At 44.1% G+C, this 4,801-nt stretch overlaps 1 pseudogene; it reads left to right on the top strand.

Moving 5' to 3' along the window:
* Positions 1 to 137, top strand: LOC123325256 (annotated as a pseudogene).
* Positions 138 to 4,801: the final 4,664 nt, after the last annotated feature.

Below are 4,801 nucleotides of genomic sequence, written 5' to 3'. Positions count from 1 at the left end.
ATTGCTTCTCGGCCTTTTGGCTAAGATCAAGTGTTAAGAGTCTAACTATATTTTCTGTTGGACTGAAGGTTCTAATGATGCAACCAGACCCTTCACTGATAGATAGATAGATAGACAAATCTAACTATATAGATTTCTTACCTTTTCACATTCGAGGACATTAACAGCATTACTTCAAAAACACTCATGCACCTTATTTTATGAATGAAGAAATTACATACTGGCTTCTAAAAGCTGAGCACTTCTCTAAACACCAATCCATTTATTCCATTGATAAGTTTGGGTGAAACAATATCTCCCTGTTACATCCACGGTACAAAGTGCAAAAACACTAAGGTCTATTACTTGGCTAAGAATGAAATTCTTATTCCATATTCCTTGTTGCTTAATTTTTTTTTTAAGATTTTATTTATTTATTTGAGAGAGAGAATGAGAGACAGAGAGCACGAGAGGGAAGAGGGTCAGAGGGAGAAGCAGACCCCCCGCTAAGCAGGGAGCCCGATGTGGGACTCGATCCTGGGACTCCAGGATCATGACCTGAGCCGAAGGCAGTCGCTTAACCAACTGAGCCACCCAGGCGCCCCTTGTTGCTTAATTATTAAGTGGACGTAACTTCTTTGGGAATGTTTCATGGGACTTTTACATTGTCAGAAAATGCAATTTAGCTTTCTCATTATTTATATCCCAGGGAGAAGTAGCTCATAAATTTTTATAGCTAAAATATATTATGGCACTGTATTTTTGAAAGTCTAAAAGAATAAATCGAAAATTAAGAAAAAAAAACAAAAATCAGGCTGGCCACTTGTAATTGCTAAGCAGAGGGCAACAGATAACAGATTCCACTCCTCTTTAATACTTTTCTTTTGAAATCACTTCCCTAATGGTTCGGGCACAAACATGCCAGCAGAACCAGTGGGCTGACTGCATGTGCCAGAGGCCGCTGAGTTCTCCTTGAAAGATAATTAAAGCAGCTCACACTGTCCATGTGGTATCTTGATGACTATGCACACAATATTTTCATTTGATCTACTGGTGTTCTGGGGACCATATGATCATGTGTGGGCTGCCAAAGAGTCATCAGCAAGCTGGTAACCTTCATTTGCATGCTTGGTCACTACTGTAGTGTAAGAGGACAGTTGTTACCCTGCAAGTGAAGGAAGGCTCTCCACTCTTGGACTATCATTTCAATCACTAATCATTTTATCTTCATAAATTCCTTTTATGCTAACCTCCAAGTTTGAGTTCAGTCCCAAGTTGACCGTAGATAAAAGTAGAGAAAGAGAAAGGGTGTGAACCAAATTTGTGTGGCTGGAGTGATAAATATTTTATCATTATTTTTATTTTGCTTTCAAGCTGGGGAAGAAAAGACCAGTTATTGAAAACAGAGAGGAAGACAATGTGCTCAGCCCACGGACGTCATGGATGTGACAGCCATGAACCATGCCACCACTTATCACAAGAAGTAACCTGCTTTGAAAAGGGATCAGGGCATCCCACGTGTCACTGCTTATAATTGTGAAGGAAGAGAAACAACCTACACGTGCATCTGTAGAGGATGGGTTTAATAACTTATCACTGTGCTCAGACCAGGAAATACTATGCAGCCATTAAAAATGTTTTCATAAAAGAAGAATTTTATGGAAGTAATAGAAAGACAATGATGATGTGTTAGAATTAAAAACTTTAAGTAGGTACAGTATAATGATATCTCAGTAAAAGTATATAATCAGAAAAAAAAAAAGAATAGAATCCAGGCAATAGAATAGAATCCATTCAAATATTAAGAGTATAACAGCTCTCTGGGAGTTTCCAATTCTATTTTCAGAGACAAATGTAATTTTGTTATTATTATAAGAAAAAGGTTACTAAAATAAGAAAAGAAATCAGAGCAAGTTTTGATTTTTAGGAAAGGGATCACAAGGAGCTAGAGGGTAAAGGATAGGGCTGCCCCACAAACATCCTTGGTCATACGTGTTCAGGCACCTACCCGGGCGCACATGCACACACACCCACGTGCACGCCTGCATGCTTAGTTGAGGCCAAGATACAAAACAAAACCAACCAAAGCCAGGGAAGGAAATGAGTAGAGGATGTTGGTGATTAAATAGTTTACAATAAAATAGGTTTTCCAAGCACTTAACCAAAAAAAGAGAAGAAACTAATCACACTTCATTTGTCTGTACCACTTCTTAAATTTGGAGTTAAGACTATAAGAGAGGGAACTTAGAGCTCTTTAGAGGTGAGGCGGTTTGGCCAAAGACAAGGATCCAGCCAACGGAGAGTGCCCAGGAAAAAACCAGAGCCTTCTTTGGTCCCCAGTCAGGAGCCAGGAACAGCTGGTTGGCAACAAGTAGAAATAAGAAGGCTGTGACAGTCCGGGACATGAAGTAAAACCAAACCACATCTGTTGGATGACTGCTCTGATGAACTGAGGGCAGAGCTAGAGCCAAATGTCATCATGTGGGTGCCGGAGAACATTGTTATTTAAAATTTCTAGAACAGCATTCAGCTTACAGGCAGGTCAAGTACAGCCCAGCACGACAAAGGAAACAGAGTCAGGGGAGGTCAGAGAATGGTGGGCTACTCCCACTGGAGGGGGCAGCGAGGGACCCCTGGGGAAAGAGCCTTTGACAGGGCAGGGCAAGATGGAGCAGGGATTAGGAAAAGGTAGAACAGACATCAGACAAGGGACAGGGAGGTCACAAGGGCGCCATTTCTCCAAATAGGTGTACCTATTAGGAGGTAAAAAACAATGGGAGATGTTCTAATTTGATAATCAGAAAATAACCTAATCCCCAAGCAAAAGATGTGAACACGTATTTCACCCAAAAAAGTGGACAAATAGCTTAATAAGCACATGAAACCATGCTCAACAGCATTAGTCATTGTGGAAATGAAGATTAAAAGCCACAATGAGGTACCACTGGAACAGCGGACATCAAAAAGACACATGAGCAACGATTATGGAGGATATGGAGAAATGGGGGCTCCTGGGCATTGCTGGTGGGAATGTTAGATGATGTGGCCACTTTGGAAAACAGTTTGGCAATTTCTCAAAAAGTTCAATAGGAAATTACTGTCCTACCCATTAATTCTACTCCTAAGTATCTATGCAAGACAAAAACCCAAAAACGAAAAAACGTGTGTATGTCCACACAAAAGCTTGCACATAGCAGACTTGCTCATAGCAGCATTGTTCATAATAGCCCCAACGTGGAGAGAACCTAAGTGGCTGCGGCTTGTGAAGGAAGGGATGGACAGGCCGAGTGAAAGAAACCACACCCGAGAGACCACACACTGTAGGATTGCTTCTATGTGAAATACACAGAAAAGTCAAATGGTGGAGACAGAAAGCACACCCACCGTTGCCTGGGGATCAGGGAGGGATGGGGATTAGCTGGCCTAAGGGACCTCACAGGGTGCTAGAGACTGCTGTATGGTGGTGGTCGCAGCTGTACATCTACAAAAACAAAAACAAAAGTGTGCATGAGTAGGATGACTTTTTCTTTTTCAATATTTATTTATTTAATTTATCTATTTATAGCACGTGATGGGGGAAGGAGCAGAGGGAGAGACAGAATCTTCAGCAGGCTCCATGCCCAGTGTGGAGCCTGACCCAGGGCTCAAGTTCATGACCCTGAGATCATCACCTGAGCCGAAATCAAGACTTGGACACTTAACCGACTGAGCCATCCAGGCTGGATGACTTGTATTATAGGTAAAATCTATCTCAAGAAAGCTGTTTTTAAAAGTGGTGGAAGAGGCAAATGGGATGGAAATGAGGAATCCATTCCGGGTCATCAGCACTGGGCCAGCTCAGCTTGCAGATTGAACGGACCTGAGGAGGAAGGTGGCCATGTCGAGGCTGGTTTGCAGGCCAGTGCGTGGGATAAGAAAAATGTGGCAATAGTGTTTCCAACACAAGGCACATGGGAGGAAGGTGGCGTGTTAGATTTCAAAGAGATCCAGCCACAACGACCCTCTGAAGCAGAATCCCCAGAAAGAGGGGTCATCATGTGCCAATTCAGGACCCCCTGCACAGCGGGCATCGTCAGTCAGCCAGAGCGGACCCTAACACTGGGAAGAGCATCAGGAGACACTGGCTGACTGCTGGTGGGAATTGAGGGGTCAGAAACCAAACTGGAAGTGTGCACTTTAAAAAAAATTGTGGTATTATGATCTCAATAAGGACCGTCAGAGCAAGGTCTCAGAGGAGAGGGGGGTGGGCTGCCTGCCCCTAAGCCATGTGAGCAGCAGCAGGTGCAGGAGTGACCGGGAGCCACCAGCCAGCCACAGGGGGCGACGGGCAGAGGGGCACACACAGCCCAGGGAAGAGCTTTAAAGACCATGATGGAGGGAGGGGAGCCACATGAAGACCCTGTTTGCAGAAGAGAGCAACTTACAGGAGGTGTGGGATTCCAGGAGTTCCTCCAATGAGGACTTAAAATCAGGACCAATGTTTCTAACCAGTGCCGTCATTGCCCACACCCTCGATGGATGTCTCCCAGCTGTGTGTTGCCGTTGCCCTAGGTACCAGCATGAGGAGCCTCCACTCTCACATTAGCAACCACTCTTTTTGTTGCCTCTGCCTCTGGTTGCACCAGCTGCACAAATTCTGCTCTTGCTTGTCCCCATCACCCAGGACGTCCTCTCAGTGCTGTGCCTTCCCTGCAAAACCACTAGTTCTGAGTTACTCATGCTTGGGCTCATTTCCAGCTCATGAACTGGAAATGCAGTTTTTATGGATGGATGAATGGATGGATGGATGGATGGGTGGGTGTATGGGTAAGGGTGTGGGGGG

This window comes from Neomonachus schauinslandi, chromosome 6, assembly GCF_002201575.2.
Source record: "Neomonachus schauinslandi chromosome 6, ASM220157v2, whole genome shotgun sequence".
NCBI lineage: Eukaryota > Metazoa > Chordata > Mammalia > Carnivora > Phocidae > Neomonachus > Neomonachus schauinslandi.
Note: the sequence above shows the minus strand (reverse complement) of the source record. Positions and strands in the feature narration are given on the sequence as shown.